This window comes from Glossina fuscipes, unplaced genomic scaffold (assembly GCF_014805625.2).
Source record: "Glossina fuscipes isolate IAEA_lab_2018 unplaced genomic scaffold, Yale_Gfus_2 1, whole genome shotgun sequence".
Classification (NCBI taxonomy): domain Eukaryota; kingdom Metazoa; phylum Arthropoda; class Insecta; order Diptera; family Glossinidae; genus Glossina; species Glossina fuscipes.
Genome location: NW_023998415.1, coordinates 28988122 through 29009521, shown reverse-complemented (window position 1 = coordinate 29009521; position 21400 = coordinate 28988122). Strand labels below are relative to the sequence as shown.

At 32.7% G+C, this 21400-nt stretch overlaps 1 protein-coding gene across 3 annotated transcripts in view; it reads right to left on the bottom strand.

The window, feature by feature from the left end:
- LOC119631503 (bifunctional heparan sulfate N-deacetylase/N-sulfotransferase) overlaps window positions 1-2646 on the bottom strand; it is a 104092-nt gene extending 101446 nt beyond the window's left edge. For 2 of the 3 annotated variants that reach the window (XM_038023771.1, XM_038023772.1), the window contains exon 1: window positions 1376-2539. The gene's annotated coding sequence lies outside the window, so the exon portion shown is untranslated. Of the gene's footprint in view, window positions 1-1375; window positions 2540-2568 lie in introns of those variants that run through there. The other variant, XM_038023773.1, reaches the window with a different exon arrangement.
- Window positions 2647-21400: the final 18754 nt, after the last annotated feature.

Below are 21400 nucleotides of genomic sequence, written 5' to 3'. Positions count from 1 at the left end.
TTTTTTTTTTTTTTTTTTTTTTTTTTTTTTTTTTTTTTTTTGATGATTCGGGAATTAAAAATGGGTTAATTGATCTTTTAACAGAATAATCGCCATAGCTTTTAAGGCTGATAGTTACGCTTCATACATAAATATCAAGTTTTATTTGTTTGTGGGAATATTTTTACGAATATATATACATTCGCTTGCTTGCGAGTGTACGGATAACTTATCAGTCATAGGCATGGACTAATATTTGTTTTTGGGATATATCGCTCTTAACTGCTGACATCTGGCATTTTAACTCTGAAATAACTTTCTGTTGTTTGCTGAATGCATGCACCGACTTAATTGTCGACTACGTTTACTGCGAGATCGTAAACAATTTATAGCTAGTCAGAATTGCACTTTCGCACCTTAGAACCTTAAATTAACAATGAAAACATTTTTGAAAATAAAAAAAAAAAAAATCTCAGTTTCTTTTTATCAAATTCAGCCCCTTTGAGATTTGTTAGGTAAGTTAAAATGTTTTTGTTACGTAAGCAATCAGGTTTACAGAAGCTTGGAATTATCCTATAATAAAAGAGGTTTCACAAATTATTTGTCGGTAATCCAGCTTAGAAAATGCCCGCAAAGTTTCATAATTGGAAAAAAAAAATTCTCACTTTTTTTAATAATAACTTTCGACTCTCTATAATGCTCCTACGATAATTCTTCTGGCATCCTAGCTAACTAAGTGACCTATAAAGTTTTAACATAATTACATAAAGTTTTCACATAAGTACATAATTATTTCCAAAGTTTTCAGGATTTAATTGTAGCGATATCTTTATAAAGATAAAATTGTGTATTGTGAATATCTAATGGCTTAGATACATAATCTAAAAGCGATGACATTCAATCTATAAAAGCGATTTTCACATGTTTTATATACATCACTGGATATGTAACCAACAGCGATCACTCAAGTGAACATCAACAAAAGACAAAAAAAAAAAAAAAGCGGACAAACCACAAACAACTTTAACTTTTTCTTGTTTTGAATGTAGGAGCATAATAATAATATGAATTTTGTAGGTAGGTAAGTAAAACCCACACATAAACACACGTTCCATAAAAAAAATATACTTTTACGTATATAAACGACGACAACGATAGGGTTTTTTTCTCTTTATTTTTGTATTAAAAGAAATCTAATCGACAAATGTATTTCATAAAAAAATCTGGGAGTCATTAAACCAGAATGCAAATATTAATGAATAAAGCCAAAAAGAGCAATAGCAAACCATTATAATAAGTATTTTTAAAGTAACAAAATATGTAGAGTGAAAGAAATTTGTCGTTTTTTTTTTTGTTTTTTTTTTTTTTTTTTTTTTCTTTTTATCTCACAACTTACCCAGTGACCATGAAATGATGGCTTATTTTTATTTTTGTTTCTACGCAACTTCTCGTAAAGGATTAAAATTTTATGGGGGAGCAAGGAATTGAATGACAAATGTCAATTTCTTTTCTCGTTTTCACTATTTCTACTTCGCACCAATGCTCAGCTGCTGTTGTGTCAGAATGTTGCTTGCAGTTTTACAAACGCAATGTAAAGACAAAAAGACTGTAACAGCAACAAAAGCCACGTACACACACATGTGCATGTAAATGTTTTCTTTTTCACTATTCTGTTTTCAATGACGTTTCACGTGCTCATGTATATGCTGTACGTGGAAATTATACCCAATAGGAATTTGGTTAATTTACATGGATTTGTGAAACTAATTGAAAATATTCATAGCATTTTAGCTTTTTTTTTTTGTTCATCACAAGATTGAACATTAACTTCCTTTTGAACTTTTTTACTTATGCTATTTTTCTAAATTATCTATCAGCCAGCGAAACTACCTTCACAGAATGTCGCATCAAAACAAAACAGATAACAATTTTCTCAATCTAACTGCATAATATCTTTTGTTCTCTTCTATTTCATTTAAACTGACGTTTGTCTTTCTTTATGCTTTATCTTATTGGGTTTTTTTTTTATAATTTTTTTTTTTAATAAACAAACTTGTCTGACTGTTAACGAAGAAAGAGAAGGCAATTTATTTAAGATTGTTGGTTTTTGCTCTCGATATTATTTACATTTTTTGTTCACTATTTGAAGTGGAATTCTGGCAAAATCGATGAAATTTGTTTGTTATAGCAATTATTTTATTGTTCACTTTCGTTTTCATCGTTTTTTAACTATAAAAAAAATATAAATAAATCGCTCTCTTCGCCGACATTGAATACTTTAAGCACAATATTATTAATAGTTTTTTTTACATTTACGTATATTATTTCGACAAGAAATTCGCACAATTCCACATCCTTATTGTTCAAAGAGCAATCCAACCGCAACTAACCGTCGTACGTAAAAGTATCTACTTTTCTCCCCAATATTATATATATTTACGTATATTATCCCACACAAGTCCCTATCGTTCAAAGAGAAAATTTCACACATCCGCGCACATGGTATCCGTTTCAGTTGATTTTTATATATGCAACAACAAAATATACACGGTTACTTTTATAGCAACAAAACTCACAATTTTTTCTTACCTTTTATATAAGCTAATTTCACTCTCTGAAAAGAATTTTATTCTCAACAGAATTTATTTGGGCCTGCATAAGAAATGTATAGCAAAGTCAATTTTACTCTCAAAATAGCATTTTATTCTCGGCAAATTCAAAAAGTCATTCGGAGGTTTCCATTTTTTTCTTTTTTTGTAAACAAATTGTTGTTGTCGCGAAGCTGAGACTGCTGAGACTAAAGCCAGCAACAGCTAGTAGATTTCGTATTGTATTTACAGTTTTTTGACGAACCTAACAACACGAGTGTTAGACAATTCTCGATTTGTGCTTAAACTTGTTTTCTCTCTGACTTTGCTGAGAATAAAATTCTATTCCTGAGAGTAAAATTTACTCTGGTGTGAGTTCTTATGAGACTCGTTGTTGACTTTTCTGAGATTAAAATTTACTTTCCTGAACATTTAAAGTAATGTTTCTCTCTTTAATTCTTTTTCCCTCTACCAGCCATAAGTAAAAAAAAAATTTCAATAACATAGCGAGCAATAGCACAGTGGTGCCAAGTAATCAGAGGAATCTCTTCTCTAAACAAACAAATAAAGCCTGAAGAAGAAATTTAGAAAAATTCTTTCGTGTTTTCTACTTCAACTTTGTGCTGTGGATCATATTTCGTTTGTATTCCACATAGCAAACAGTGTTGCATGCAGTAAGTACAAATTACTTTGATTGGTTTATTTATTCAATAAGTGCAAGACTACTTCGTCTACTAAACCAAAACTTGGCATTATTTATGTAGAATTTAAAAAATTGATTTCTTTTATTGTTATTTTCCACGCTAACATCGTTGCTACTGCGCGTAGCAATTGCTTGGATTTCTGATTGCGTGTGACGATTGCAAGTCATTGTTGTTGTATAATGGTGTTTATTTTTGAGAGAGGATTGCGAGGGTTGTCCAAATTTGTTGTTGGATAGAACGATTAGCTAAATTTTTTTTTTTTGTACTGTAATTTTGTTTACTTTTGAGAGGAGATTGCGCAGATTGGCGAGATATGTGGTTGCGTATAACGATAACGATTGCTGCGATTATCGCGACGATTGTACAACGATTGTTGTTACTGAAGAACTGCATATAACTTTGTCACTTCAAAGTTGTGACGATGCGATCCTAAAAATCAAGTAATATAAATCCTAATTAAAATATAAAACAATTTATTGGATATTTTAATCCATTTTATTTCTGAGAAGAATATTTCTAATACCCTTGATGTGGAGAAATGAGAATAAATATTTCCAATATTTACATTCTAACAAGTGGTCGCATAAGCTTTATCACATTCGGAGCGGTCATGTCACATAGTAACATGTATAGAAAAGGTGCTCTTTGAAAAATTATAAAATAAGAGGATAAAGAAATTAACAATAAAACCCTAGCAACGTCTGAAACATCTGATTGTAATTCTAATAACTGATCTAGCTAAAAATAAACTTCGTTATTCCTCTATTATCAACTATTTATTCGTATGCCATATTGTTGTTATCTTTCTCATAGAAGTCTTTAAAAAAGTCTATTTCTCTCTATTTAGAGCATTTAGTTCGGCTTGCGTTAAAGAAGTGTACTTAAGCCTGGGAATAGGCGAATAGGGTATTTAAATGTCATCCTATAGCCTAGGAAAAAGAAAACGTGTGATAACTTTGTCAACGGGCAAGTTCAATATAAAGCATTTCTTCAAAAGAGAATATTTGTATAATCTCATGTATAGAGGCCATGAAAAAAATCAATTTAACACAAAGAAAATGTAAGCGTATCAGTCTGTTACCCTAACTGGCATATTGTCGAACTTTCTTTTATTCTCTGTCTTGCCTTCTTCGGAACTTAAGAGTTTATTTTGAACTATTTTACAGATTCATCCACTGGTAACTTAAGAGCTTTTCGCAGTGAAATTTGAAATCTATAGTTTACTTACATTATATGTATTATCTGTTAACCGTAATGCTCTATATAATATCGTTCACCTTCAAAACATTACTCACTATGTTATAATTTACCTTAATTTGCGCATTTTTATCCGTTAATTGTACCCTAAATCACTTATGGCACAGAACATATTAAATCTGGACGAATATATGTAATACCCAGAAAAACTAAAGTCAATCTTCCCTTTTATTCAGAATCATCCCCCAATTCGATTCAAGCTAACCTGCCTCATACGTCTGACATCTGCCCAGGTCAATTCTTTTTAATCTCTAGGTTGCAAGCGTGTGAGATATTTTGACGAAATCTGCTACACACACATCTTTTGATCAAGGAGCACATATTCCTCAAAATGGATTGAATTGAACCAATTTTGCGATCAATCTCAATATAAGTCATTTATTGTATTGAAAGCAATTTTCAAATTGATATGAAAACTTTGCATCGGATGGGTCAAATTTTTTGAGCTTCTGCTCATATCATGCTCTCACGAAAATTACACTTTCATATAGCAAATAGGTTTGATTTTTAATAGATATAAAAATTAATTGTTGGAATTTTAGGGCCCACCCTCATATAAGCGCTTTCATAAAAAAAGTAAATCTAAAGGCGTGGCAAGAACTATGATCTTTGTTACTTTTATGACAAAAATAGGTCAAGAATAATAAAACCTTTGATAAGAAAATTAAATTCGCTATAGTTGAGGTCGGCTAGTTTAGGTTTCGAGCCCGCAACTAAATCATTATCATATTCGATCTAATGTCTGTTGTCAAACAACATGTTATAATTTGTACCGGACAGTGTTTAGTGGTCGACCTTACTGAATCGTAACGGATTTGTTAGTTTTCAAAGAGGTCTATACAAACCATCGATGCATAGAAGAGTTTTATGAGAACGTCGCCGCACGCAAGCATGATAACAAATTCTTGTTTTTTGTGACACTGCTAATTTGAGTTATGCTTTTCCTCTTTTTCTGTTTTCATTCTACATAGTAGTATTACGAACGGAAGTAAACTATGGCAATAGTTAAAAAAATCTCTTTATTGTATTATATATAAAAGTAAAAATTCGTATGATATTAATTGGCGCCTGTAAATGGAACGTTATCACTATCATCATTCAGTTTTCAGTCAGATGTGTTAGGTACACAAGATTCGCTTAAGAATTACTATAACTTTCTGAATCTGATTCTGTTTTGAATCTAAAACAGAGATTATTCTCATCGCCTTTTTATATATATTTTATAGTCATCACCATATTTCTTACTATGTTTTTAATGAACGTACAAAACTCTTCAGTCTCATCTTAAGTCAATAAGAAAGAGAATAATTCTAATTTATTTACGACAAATCCTTTGCTTTATTATGATTGCAACTAAGTTTGATTAGCTTGCAGTTTGAGCTTTAAAGCGAGAGCAAACTCTTTTAGTTAACAATAAATAACAGCAGTAGTTACTTTGTCATATGTTACGTCTGTTACGTTTAGCATAGTAAAATGATATAGTTAGTTATGTGTATTAAATCATTTGTAGGTTTATTTGTGTAAATGTACATAAATATTGTACGTAGATGATATCATATTTGTATGCAATTGTATGTATATTCTAGCGTGTATACAGAAATATTCATAGGTAAATATAAAAATGAAGAGATGAATTTTGGTGCATTGCAGTGCTTTATTGTAAAATGTATATAAATTCAAATTAAATCCTTCATATGTAATGATTGGCCGTTGATGCAACTATCAGATCTCTACATTAATCATTTTGCATTTTATGTACTTAGAAGCATCATTTAATAAACGAAATGTAAAATAGCACAGTTTAACTCGATATTGGCTGATAATGGCTAAAATGAAAGGTGAAGTGAATCTACAAACTTGATTACATAGCATGTATGCATGAATATATAGAGAAATCAGTCTATTATACGCTACTATATCACTACATATAGTACATGGAGTACATTAAGCTTGTGTAACACTTAGAAGGACCTTGAAATAGTTCCAGCTTTTATTATACCGATCGGTGATGTCTCTCGTCTAAAATTTTATTCCTAACCTATAACCTACAGGTTTCAAATTTTTAAGATATTTTTTTGACGCAATTTTGTACAGTGGCATATGTAACTTTTCAAAATTTCGTATGCAACGTACCGTCGATTTTTGATCATTTTCTTTGTGTTATGTTGGTACACATGTCCCCAACATATTCTAACATTATCGGGCAGTTTGCATATATAATTTATTTTTGACAGAAATAAAAGTTAGACGTATTTTGGCCGGCTTGATGATTCTTTGCTATCGAAAAAAGTGCGGATCAAAGGATCTGTATTAAATTTTCTATGAAAAATAAAATTAAGTTATCCAGCTAACTTAAAATGTTGACTCTGGCTCTTGACGAGTCAACGTTGAGCAAAAAAAATGGCTTGTAGGTGGTGCAAGCTCTTTACAGAAGGCCAAGATGATGTAAATGACAATGTCCACCTTGGACGCACCAATACGTGAAGAAGATTTTTATGGAAAATCGTCGAGTAGCTATTAGAGGAGTTGCTAAGGATGCCGGCATATCGGTTGAACATTTTTTCGTATGTTTTGCATATGAAACATGTGTAATATTGCGCCACGACAATGCTCCAGTTGACACATCATTACTTATTCGTAATTTTTTGGACAAAAACCGCATCGTAATCATGTTTCAACTATCGCATTCACCGGATTTGACCCGCTGCAACTTTTTCCTGTCTCCAAAATTGAGAAGACCCTTCAAAGGACGCACTTTGGCGACGCTTAAAGAGATAAGGATCGCGTCGCTGAAAGAGCTGAAGACCATATCAGAAGGCGCATATCAGAAGTGCTTCGAGGATTGGAAAAAGCAGTGACACAAATGTATTATAAATGAAATGAATAAAGTGTATGTTATTAAACGAAAAGATAAGCATAAGGTATTTAATGGTCCGCCGTCAATGATCATATATAATGTTTTTGCTTACTTTTGTTTACAACATTTAATCATACAAACTGTGAAAAGTTGCGCATATAGTTTTATGCGGAATACGCCAAATGTTTCATTCTGGATAATGTATGTACTTAAGTATGCAATATTGTCATATGGAAGAGAAGAGAGATTTCATATTTATATAAAATGAACTCCTTAATTATTTAATTATGTATATAATTGCAAGCTAAAGGTTTTTAAAACAATATGTGCACAAACACAAACATATAAAATATACATATACATATGCATATATATATATATATATATATAGATGAATAAAATATAAACGCGTTTTTCTTTTATCTTTAGTACATTGTACTCGAGGAAATACCGTAACATTTTGGCCAATTACCAACTTTACGTAACTTTTGAGATTTCTGATCGGAAAATCGAGCGATGAATGGAAAACTTCTTTTCGTGTCAGCGTTATCCCGTCCTCATCGTTTGTACAATTTCATTCTTTTGGAACCACATTCGTCGTTGAGTTTTCATCGCCGATTATTAACCTTCTCAAAAACGCCTTCATTTCGTTTCGTTTCGATAGCAATTCGCTAAATATGGAAAGTCGATCCATTAAATTCTTAATTATATATAAGTATGGTTTACATGACCATAACCAAAATCTTCCTGCATTCAGTCAATATTAACTATCTATCTAACTATGATCAATATCTTAACTAACATAGCGTTGAGTTAAGACGTTAGCGTTTCAGTTTAACCTTTTTTTTGGAAAAAACTTTATCGACTTCATCGTCACCAGTCGCGGTGAAAGGCAAATAATTTATATGCTGCTAAGCTTAAGGAAAGCATCTTCACTATAAAACCCATGAATTTTCTGATAATCTTACGAAGAATTACCGCTTTGATCGAAGCGATAGGGCAAAATAGGGCGAACTATTGCCGAGTTTTGAATCATTTTTCAAACTCAGATAATTTCGACGTTAATTTCGTCACGTATCATATTTTTTGATTATCTGCATATATACCACATGCGCTATAGTGGTATAGTTTGATGAGGTTAGCAGTACCCACCTTATGTGATTCTAAAATCATCAAGTGTTTCATTCTTTTCATTTCATTTCGTCGACCTCCTCCTCGATATATTGAATACATGTGTAAAAGCATAACATAAAAGATACGTATACCCAAAATGTTAAATAAAGGGCGTCCCAAAATTTAGGCAAGATTTAGCCTAAATAGCAAAGATAGTTATTGTTTTTCAATTGTAATTTTTCTATTGAACCACAATGTACTTAGAATAGGGTTATGTGTTACATAAAACATCGGGCAATATGCACTCGTTTATCGAAAATTTCCATGAGCATTTTGCATAGATGTAGCTGAATTGCATTAATGCTGCGTTAAATCTCCTCCTTCAATACCCGAACGCTTTTGGCATCATTGACATAGATGGTTAACTTCAAATCTTGCGTCAATTTTGGAACACTCTTTATATGCGCACATATATATGTTTACATACATGCTGGTTTTATTAGTGTACATACCATTTAAACATTTGTCAACATTTGCTAATTGACTTGTTATACTTTTTACCGGTTCTACCGGATAATGACATTGCATTCATTTTGTCAAACAATGTGCGTCACTTAACGAACAAGCATAGGTTTCCTTCATGTAATACATATATATATATGTATATATGTATATTCTAGTAGTGGGCGAGGGCACGTTCTTCCAGGTTGTCGTCATATACTTGCCGTTAAAACTGCTAAACTTGAAAAATGTTAAAGAAAAAATTAAAACTTCCTTAACTGTCTTCAGAACTTTTAATATAACCTCAAGATCAAATTAAAGTCACGATTAAGATCGGCTTGGAAAATCGTCTATAATACTTGAACCTCTCAAATAACCTGTCGTATAAAGATATATGACGTTTTTGTGGCGTCATAAAGTCATAAACCTATAAAGTCATTAAGTCATAAATACTCATAAAGACGTCCAACCTCATGGATATCTTGAAAGTATTTGAAGAATTTAAGAAAATATTTGACTTTATTAAAGCGACTAGGTCAACGCTTCTAGGCAACTATAAAAGAAAAGAAAGAAAAGCAGAGTCCATAGTCTTGATTGCTGCTGATCATCTCACTACTTAGTCCTAGAATTTATTTCTTTGACCTAAGTAAGTAATACTAACAATAATAATAATAATTAAAATTTTTGGGAGGAAAGCGAAGGGCAGACAATCGACCTGATTTTCAAGCTTTAAAATATGTGATCTAAAATCAGTTCATTTGCTCGGTTTCAGTTACCAACAAGTTATGTATATCATGATATATATGGAGAGAGAATATAAAGTCCTTGATTTCATGTTTCCGCAAGTACTTGTGAAGTACAAATATTGCGTGCCAAAGTATTCGTATACGCAAGTACGCAAATAGGTTTTTCAGAAAAAAAACAAAAAAAACTTCAATCATTTCTTTTTTTTTGTAATACGAAACTCACTTGGAGGCTCATAATCAACAAGAGATTCGGTCTAGTTGCGCCTTAGTACAGTAAGAAGAGTTATTTAGTTTTCCATTGACAGCGACAAATATCCCAATGATCGTGTAGCAAACGTATTACTCGGTGAATGAACAAATCAACTTACATGAAATGTACATATATATATATGTACACACACACACACGAATGGGCTAAAGCGCTTTCTACATTCTAAATGATAATAGCAAGAGGCAATACCTTGAAGCTTGTAGTGTAAATATTGCTACATATATGCTTCTTATACTGTCTGCGACTATTAAAATAGTAAATTTGGAAATTAATTATGAGCTAAGATACATTTACTGTCACAATTTTTACAACAATATACGAATCGCTTGACGCGTAGATATGACCTGCCCTGCTACTGGTAATTAGTACAGAAATCGCTCAACAGTACTTACACTATTGCCCTCGTATAAAGAAAATATTTATGTTTCACACACATGTGCCATTACACACATCTACCGGCAAACGTATTCGTGCGCAAATAACAAACAAACAAAAGAAAAAAAAAGGAATGCGAAGTTCAATTCATTTCAGAACGAACTTTTTCATTATGCGCCACTAGTGTTGTTTTGAAAGGAGAGAAAAAAAATGTTGAAAAAATTATGATAACCTCATCATAAAGTTTTATTTCGCTTACGGCAAAATAGCATATACGCACGTATAATGGATACAACTTCTGGTTTCAAGAGAATTCAAATATCCATACGATAGGTGCAATTTTATTTTTATATAATTTGATAACACTTTATAGAAAATCGTATATAATATCAACTAAGCCGAATCCTCTATGTCTTTACTTTAAAAAAAAAAAAAAAAAAAAAAAAGGAAGAAAAGACTCGAAAGAAATGAAATCTCGATACTTTCCTATATTGGATGGACAGGGCCGACCTTTCCCATTTTTGTCCAGGTACTAATCAGATCACTTGTAATAAATATACGTGAAAAGTTTTTTCGTTTTTTCGTATCTGCTGCAGTTCATATTTATACATATATATATATATATATATAAGTGAATTTTTCTTCCGCTTTTAAAAAAGGCATTTATCTCATTCTATGATATACTGTAGGTGTGTCCTTTGACCGATTGAGTCCTTTTTAAAAATACTATAGCTATAGAAATAGATGTTCCACGGACCGAGAGACGGACAAGCAGACAATTTTAGATTATTGATTCATACAGAATTTTGAGGTCGTGGTTATAGTCTTTTAAAAGTTGTTATTGAATTTTTCGTAATTGTGTTTTAAATAATTTTTGATCTTCATGAAAAGAGATTTGACCTATTTTGCATGGATCTGTTATGTTAAATGTGAAGTAACAAGGACAGACGTGTATGATTGGAACAGTTTCCATTCAACTACAGTGCGTTATAATCTCGTAAGTGTCCGGCGCGTAACATGCTAACATATCCATCGCAGCAGATTATGTAAGATTTGCCCAATATCCGTTGATAATGGAAATATGTAACGGAAATCCCATAATTCATCAAAATTAATTAGGAAAATCAGGTCGTTCATGCCCATAAGTGCGCCCACAATTACTAAAAGACCGCTCTTTTCACATTTACTAGCAGTGGTAGATAATATCTGTAAGATGCTGTGAAATCGGAAGAAATTGTAATGATGAAGTAGTTCCGATATAAGTTAAATGGAGCGAATAGATTTTCGCTCTGTCTTACACAAGCAAGTACGGTGTGTTCCAAAATGTTCGGCCTGAACAAAGTCTAATGTTTTTTTTTTCTTTTTTTTTTTTGATACTTTAGATAGAAAAGCGGAAAACGGAACTTTTCAATGAAAGCACACACACACACACCCACACACACACACTGCGCATTATATAAAATATCTAAAACAGAAACAATCACAAATAAATCACTGACATTTTTTGTGGGAAAAAATTTCAAGAATTCAAAGTAATGTTTGCATGCTTTGTGTTTGAAAGTTAACACGCAACACTATGGATATTTACCACGTTCATACATACGTATACATAAGTTTGCAATCATTTAAGCAAGTAAAAGAAGAGATTGTTAGCAATGGAACACTGAAACTATTTTGTAGAATTTTGTAAAAATATTTAAGCAAATGCATCTTCTTGCCTTATTTGAGGCGATGTAAGTATGTATGAAAGGAAAGAAAGCCCAAGCATAACGGTTTGTTTTGTTTTGTTTTGTTTTGTTTTGATGTTCCTTAACCTAAAGATTTTTAATACTTGCTCTGGCAAATGTTATCAAACATGCAATATCTGCCTGATACAGCTGCTCAACCTGAAAATATTTATAATTAGAAAATAAGCAAATAAAAGGAAAGGGAAAGAAAGGAAAAAAAAAAGAATTAAAGAATGAATGACAGACAGCCTTTTGTGCTTTAGTTCAAAGTGATTTTTGTTTGTCATTCAATATGGTTCAACAGTTTGATGTACATACGTACATATACGCATTTATTGATATGTTGACAAAAACTTTTTAATGCTCGTATTATCCATAGAGAGTACGTTTATGCTTATCTCCTAACTAACTCAACTAAATCAATCGAAAGTTTGTTAGAGAATTGTTTTGACAATCCGCAAACCTCAAGTTGTACACAATATCGAGAAAATTGTTAACAGATAGTTTTTAAACTAAGCTCATTAGACTATTTATTTATTTTTGCACCGAGAGATCATAAAAGTATTTGAAAATCACAAAATTTTATCTGCTATTCTCTCCTCGTATCCAACGTCGGGGAATTGGGAAAATCGCTGACATTTTCAAGAATATCTATGCAGAGCTAATGGTTACGGTTCGTAAAAAAAAAAAAAAAAAAGAAATGAAAAACAAGAGGCAAGAGCAAAAAAGTAAAACCAAAGAGAAATGAAAGAAGCTTAACAACTAACTGATGGTAAAAAAAAAAAAATGTTAACTATTTTAGCAAAAAAAAAAAAAAAAAAAAAAAACAAAAAAAAGGAAAATTTTTAGAAAAGTTTATCGTTGTTAAGCAAAACACACATATATTTAACGTAAAGCGGAAACTTTTACAAAGCCATTGAAAATACAACAACAATAAAATTACATTCATAAGCAACTCTCTTTATCTTTCAAGCTACAACGCCGATGTCCTGGATAAAGTTAACAACTCAGATACAATTAGTGTTTGTGAAGGATGCTGTACTTAATCCTATGGTATAGATGCGGAAGGACAAGTATGCAGGCAGACAGACCTACAGACAGACAGCCACGCAGGCAGGCAGGCAGGCAGACAGGCAGGCAGGCAAGCAGACTTACTTACATATGTGTCGCCGTTCAGTTTAAGCGGTTGCTAGATATATTTGTATTTGTCTGGGTTTTTGTTAGCATTTTTGTGACATTCTTCGTATGTTACCTACTATGTTACCACTACCGTACCATAATTAGGCTTTTAGCCAGGATGAAAACTTTTGCCATGATTTTAAAAATAAACCGACAGTTATGCCATTTAATTGCAATAACTTTATTTTCGCAAACACCGTTTACCGATTAAATAGCATTCGTGTTGGACTTTTTTACGTAGTTACGTAGCGTAAAGTTCTTTGAGAAAATGCTCCATAAATTTTCGCTGATAACTACGCGCGGTAAAAGTATCTAAAAACCTTTATTTCGAACTTAATTTTTTTTTTTTTTTTTTTTGAATAACTAACAAAGCAAAAAACGCTTTTTAGATTGTAAAAACTTTGCAAGAAAGCTTACTTTTGAAAAGTTGCAAGTTTCAAATAGAAGAAGCGTTGAAACACCAGCCATAATCGTATATTTTTAGAGTTTATTTCTACAACACTCACTACGCAATCGAAGCATTTGCTCCTCCGAACAACTGACTGCAAGAAGTTGCAACAATTTGACCTGAAGAGGAAAGTTTGCAATTTCATCGAAACGGGCAACGCTTGCTCTCTTTTCATTCTCCCACCTCCTTATAAATAACCACAATTGATGTTGACTTCAGCCAGAATTTTTAAATCGAATCCTTTTTTACTTCAAAATTAAAATATCCTTTTGAAAATTTAAAAATATTACATATTCTTTCTACAAATTGGCCTGTAAGTGCAGACAAGTCATGAATGAATTTTGATATAAAAAAAAAGAAAAAGAATAGGAACAAATGTTTCATTCAAAATATTGCTCATCCCACTTTTTCGACAAAATGTGAATTCCGTCCGTAAATGATATCTTGGGTTTTGAGTGCGTGACTGGGCATCGTAACAAGCATGGATGGACGGCATTAACATGGACTCCTACGGTGAATGTCCTAAAGTCTCGAATTACATCGTCCAGGTATTTACCAGGACGAGTGCCAGGAATATTGGACCATGGACTTGCATCATAGCTTTCTGCGCTTCAAATATTATATCGTGCTTATTTTCCTTCACTTGTTGCGAAGCAGCGGCACCTTAACCCAAAAAAGTAACGTTCTCCGCATCTGTCGTTTTTCTGGCACTAAGCACAACTTGTTCTCTATAGATAATGCTCCCGACAAATCGTACGATGTGCTCTTCAGCGAAGGAGTTTCATATTTGCTTACGGAGAAGTCATAGTTTGACCAATCGTCGCAGACGAAACAACCACTAACAACTTACTTGTGCATCTTATAATAATTCATACAAATTTTTCAAATAAAATGCAACCCTGTTCGTAAGTAAATTGTAAATTAAAAGGGAGCAATAAAATTACATTCGCCTTTCATTGCGAATATTGAATGATAGTAAAGCGGCGCATATTACTAATTTTTCAGCTATTCGGGGTTATTTTTCTTCTTCTTCTTCTTCTTCTATAAAACCTATAAAGCGTTTGCACTAAATTTACGATTTATCAATAATCAAATTCCTTTGAAAGAATAAAAACTGTTCGTAACCAGACGTACCCAACACTTTATCTAAATTTTGTCCCAAGACATATACATATATATATATATATATATATATATGTTTTATATGACCAATCAGCCTTTATGTGCAAGACCGTGATGGTTAGAAAGAGGCCGGTACACACGAATAGAGTGGAGCCGCCGTCCAAGACATGTACGAGCGATCGTCGGTATGGGTTTTGCCTTTACCAACCGAGAATGGACTATAGCTACGATCATGCACTAATCACACTTAACCTGAAATTTGCAAAAATTTTAATGTGAGCCTAGATATGTGGACATGATAGTCCTGTTTCTTAACTACTTTTCTCTACGATAACCTAATGCGAATTTTGACTTTCCAAGTGCTTTTTTTCGCTTACTACAGAATTAAAGCAAGCCGCTAAGTATAGTTTGGTTCAGTGTGATCTGTTCATATGCCTTTCTATCTGCGATTATTGCTTAGTGTACTTCGAGGCCTCTTGTGTGTATACATGTACGCATACATATTCCTAGTAAAGTTAAGATTATGAGTCGCACCCGCCACAAGTCCGTCTCTCCTCTACTGATGAAATGCTCGCGACACTTGAGATAAAAAATTGCGACTTGATACATAAATACTTAAAACAAAGCAATAGAACCAATAGAAGACCAGAAATAATGCATTATTCGCCCGGAACTTGATTGCACTTGTAACTTGTTTATCAAAGATTCTCTCTATGGCATCTCTATGGCGCAAACCCAAAAACTTTTGTACACCTATCAACACCTGGGAACTTTGCATAGACACTACTATCCGGACGCACTGGAACATGTCGCGTCTATCGAAAATAGAAAATATTTCGCTCGAACCGCTATATTTCCCATGCCTGTCGATACTAATGGGGCACATTGACTTACTTACTGCCTTCTTTGCTGCAATTTTGTCGCAAAGCAGGGGGATAAGTCGACTTACTTAATTATCGTCCCGTAATATATATACATTTCCTTTACAATAGAAACTATATATATTTCAAATCTTGTAAGCAAAATCTGAATGATTCATTATTGCGTTACATGTTTTTAGTTAAAAATTGGCATTTTATTGAAAAAAAAAGTCGAAATGAATGTTTTTTTTTTTTTTTTTTTTTTTTAATAAAATTTTGAATGAACGCTATTTTCATACTTATCATCCAATCGCCATTCGTTTAAGGTTTTCTATATCTTTAATGTGCCATCAAAATTTGTTTTGTTTTCGCATACTCTGCGGTACGATGACAAAATGTCGCCATAGATTATAAAAACTTTTGCGAATAAAATACTGACATTGTTGTTAAAAAGTTTGAAAAGTTTTATTTAAAGTCCAAAATGCGCTATCAATGAGATAAATTTCACACATTTTTTTTTTTTTTGTTTTTTTTTTTTTTGTTTTTCAAATGAAACTTTTTATCCCATATTCATCTAAAAAGTATTTGAACAGAGCGTGGCAGGGCAGTAAATAGGTTTTTTTTTTTTTTTTTTTTAACCTTCCTTTCAATAACGTCACTGACAATATGCCGGCAAAGTTTGATTACTCAACGTCATAATTACGGAAAAGTTATTCGGAAACCGAAAAAATTTTTTATATGAAAAACCTTAGTGTACTCGTGTACACAGAAAATTTCAAAAACAACGCAAAATTGTTTCAAAAATATCAATAGAGCTTGTGATGCAATTAATAAATATATAAATAATCCACTATATACACACAAACTGAGTACGTGTTTGAAGTCATCTTTTAACCAAACTAATGCATTTTAAAGAGATTGCAATAAAGTAAAATTTGAAAAAATTGTTAAACGTCTCCCTTACTTACTATCCGTTACATAACTACATCATTGGAATAGAAACAAGTAAGAAAATTATATTCGGTCGTGATCGAATCTTTTGTATCCATCACCGTGATCGCAAAAGTACCGGAAAGGAAGTAAACCTTTATACTCTATAATTCTGAGTGGGCGGGGCTGATTTCCTTTATTTTGAGAATGAAAGTAGAAATTTATATGGTGCATGTGATGTAATTTATGAATAATAAGCATAATTATGAATGTTCACAGTTTTTATTGCATAGGCTTGTGGGCTTGTTGTAGGCGTGTTCTTTGAAAAGTTCGGTCTATTTCCAAATTCTCTTGCCGGTTTGTACACGATATCTTAACTTTTGCGAACGGGTGAATATTTCTCACGGGTATTACGCGTTTGCGCAGACGGACAAACGGACAGATGAACGAAGGAGCATGCTTAGCATGCATTCCGAATTTAAAAGTGGCTAAGAATTTGTATACAGTTTATGAGATTTTTGAAGCTCGCCTTTGTCGTTACGAAAATTTTGAAGAATAATTTAATTATAACATACTATAAAATCGTGTAGGCGTGGCCGGTCTGTTCCATTTTTATAAAATACTACAGCATCGCCCATAGAATATATGTTCAAATTTTTGCAGATTTGTCTGTCGTAGTCTGTGAGTAGAGGACAAAAATTCAATTTTTTATTCCATTTATTATACATAGGGGGACATAGGGACACACGGGCATGCTTAAATCAATGCAACAGGATATATATATATACTTAGCGGATCTTTGAAGTTTCCTTCTGGGCGTTGCAAACGTTTTGAGAAACGAAATATACCCCTCAACCTTCGGTGATGGATATCGATTTTACGATCGAAACATTTTTTGTTTGATAGCAAGAAAAATGCATACTTTATTGACAACTTTAAACTCTCTCTACTCGTTACAGCCAGGATGCAACGCACAGCCATCGTGGTTACTCGGCATTAAGAATCATAAAACAGACCCACTTTCTGAATGCTTTAACTTAGAAATCTTGAAAGCTTCAAATCAATGATTGGATTTAGCTCGTCATGGCACTCACGGTCCGACACAAGAAAATTTTTCAAACATGTGAGAAAATGCCTCGCCTATGATGTAATTAATAATGTCCTTGTTAGATGGTTACTATGACTTATTAATTTAAATTAATATTTAGCGTAAATAGTTGGTATACTCAGACTTGGTTACAATAAGAAGTGTGACAGTTGTGGTTGTATCGTGACACGGGGGGGATTGTGCACGGAACGAAACTATTAAAAAGCTGAAGAAATTGAATATAGTCCTTATTGCTTTTATTATTCCTTTGATGCCTTACGCCTAGATCAGAGCAGTTGACTTACCATGACCGATGGAAACAATTAAGTTTTCCAGCGGATGAGAAAGTAGGGTGTTCATGTAGGCGGAATAAGACAAAAGGAGACAACTAGCAAGAGGGTATAGCCTTACGGTGGGATGGCTTGCATGGTGAAGTGTTTCTTAATACTTTTTACCTATTCTCTGTAATTGATTTACTTGATTGATTACTCGATTCTTTGCACAGAATATAATTCTTTATCCCGGATTCTTGCTAAGCGCTTCCTCTTTCTAAAATGAGAACTTACTATGTTACGGTAGTAATGGACTTCGGATCGACTGCTCAGTCTATGCCATCCTGATTTCTTCCTTCAAGTCTAACGTATCGCCCTTCTATCCTAATGAAAACTTCATAGTGACCAAATAAGCAGTCTCTGCCACCCACACCTTCTCTTCTATTATTGCTTATTTTGTCTATTTTCATCTAGTTCCGTATTGCTTATTCCATGTAATAATTAAATTATTTTAATGCCGTAACGCAAAAGGTGAACGATCAATGTTTAGGGTGGTCCTTTACACCATTGTCACTATGTTGTTTTCTAAAACACATAAGAATCATATGTAAATAACGGTTATGTGTAGAAAATGTTTACGTGGCTATCGTGCAAAAGTCTGTGGAATGCATGCAGAGAATAACTAAGTTATGTATATCGGTATGTATGTATGCATTAGTTGTAAACAGGGAATGTTTTATACTAATTTGAGTGGATATGTAATCAAGTTATATTGTAAAGGTATGTATATAGTTTCTATGTCAATTTTTAGATAAATAAAATAGTGTTGTGTATTAATACGCGCATAAAGCGTATACGAAAAGCGTGTGAAAAATACAATGTTATTATAATATTATTGTTACAGAAGATGATATATATATATATATATTTATACATATATGTATAGAGAGAAATTATGTTACAATTGTATGTAGAGAGATTATTTTATGCTAATGTGTGAGTATTTATTACATCCGTAATAAAGTATACGTTTCATTATAAAGTTCTTCCAAAAAAATAAGCCTATGTTCGGTAACAAGATTCAATTTTTGGTATTTTATGATGAAAACAATTGTGCGGGATATTTAAAGGTATTCTTTATCATTGATATAGTATTTATTTATTTTTATTTTTATTACGCAAGCAATTACTCGGGTAATGTCCCCCCCTATACATGTATTGCGGTGATAGGCAGAAAGAAGTAGGGAGACAAGAGTAGAGAGCGGTCTTAGTCTGCGAAGTGTGTTATACGTTATGCCTTTGCGGGTCCAGTACTCACTATAGCTGCGACCATATACTAATCACAATTGAAACGTAACCGACAAGACTAGGGCTTGAAACTGGATATGCCTGATTTAATAGTCACGTTTCTTAACTTTTGTCTAAGCGACAGCTCGTACACATGTACATTCTTAAAAAGCAAACCCAGCTTTGCGATATTATATAATAACATATTAATCTCTCCTATTTAGTGAACATATGAAAATGCTTCTCTATTGCTTTTTATACTCATCATCGATTATATATTATAATTATTCCTAGTTTAATTCATATTTTGAAAATTTCTCCTTGCATTGTTGTTGTTATCAGTTCACAAATATGGCCAAGAAAACATAATTAAAACACTGGATAAACCATAGACACTGAATATCCATATATGCATTTTTAATAGCTACCAATGGCCGATAGCATATATTTTTGTCATGCCCTGCAACACCTGCGTTACAAGGGTGCGGTAAATTGGTGCAATATCCAGAAGAACTTGAGATAGACCCTTCTTTTATTGTATCGATGGATTCGGCATCCCTTTCTAAATCGATGTAAACTTGTCTGTCCGCCTATTAGTCTATCCGTCTTATATTTTTGCGGTCAAGCTGTAGGTCTCAATTTTTGAGATATTTCTATGAAATTCGCTACACTGGCGTGCCTTAGTCCAAGCATGAGCACTATTGAAAATGGCTCAGATCGGATCACTCTTTCACCCACTTTTCCTAAAAGACCTTAATTTAAAAAGTCGTATGAATGATTGTGGATTGGTATAGGGTATTTGATGCTACGCCATGGCTCATTATCTTCTTACTAGAAACCTATAGATATAAATAACGCGCAATATGTTCGTATTAATTTAATTAGCTGAGTGTTCTCTACTAAGCAAGGCGATTTAAATTGTCTTTCGTTAGCGCCTTCTTTCCAGTGGTTACAATAATCATTTAAAAATCAATTGAATCCATAACAATTCCTGACGACAATTCCACGCTGAATGCGTGACATTTACGTCTAGTAAACAGCAAGTCATTGATTTCAGTAACATTTTTGCCATAGATTGAAGTCACTTTGTTTCTTCTTATTTTTGCTTTACCCGAAAGGCGCTCCAACTTCATACTTCAACTTTTACGGTACAATTTGGAATGCAATCGTGAAGCTAGTCTACGATATTTGAAAAATGATGAAATGTAATAACACACACGATAGCGTACAATACATTAACGAGAAAACTTTATTCGCCTTAAGCGAATCCCGATTATCCACCAGTTGATTTCAAAAATCTTATTTGCATGTTTTTGGTTTTTTTTTTTTTTTGCTAATAAAAATACATCCAACTAACTAGCTTCACAAGCGACATGCAGAAGTTTGAGTTCCATACATAGAACGTAAAAAGAACAAATTATGATTTTGTGTACACACATATACATATGTAAGAGCAATAAAAAAGTTATATTCGGCTGAAGTCGAATTTTGCATACCCACCACCATTAAAATCTTTAGTGTCCCATGCTTCTATTTAGATCACAAAAAATGTATCTTTCACCTTTTTTGGTTTATCATCACGTCGTGACGTCCACCATAATTAATGCAGACTTAACATGCTTAGCTTGTCGCATACTACCCTCCAAGTCGTTTAAATTGACACCCATACCGACGATATTATTAAGAGAAAATTAATCCACCACGCCCCCCAGATAATATATCTTCATTTAAGGAATCTATAAAATAGTTTTAAACATTCTGCCTTGTTTACGTTATAATTAATAAGCATAAAACTTCAAAAACAAGTGAAAAAACCAAGTTTTAATCACTTCAAAACTTTGAGTGGTCGTGGCCGTTTTTCAATTCAATTCCGCACATAAATAGTTAAATTTAGCTATCACTACTATTAAATGACTATTGTCGTTAACAATCTAGCGATTCGAGTCGAGAAAAAATCAAATATATATTTCGTAACAAAATTATTATTATTATTATTGTTTTTGCTTCTTCATTATGCTCCTCAGCAATGTAAAACGGAAGCTTAAAAATTGCATCGTAGCGCAGACTCTTTAAATCTGACACTATTCAAATTAACAA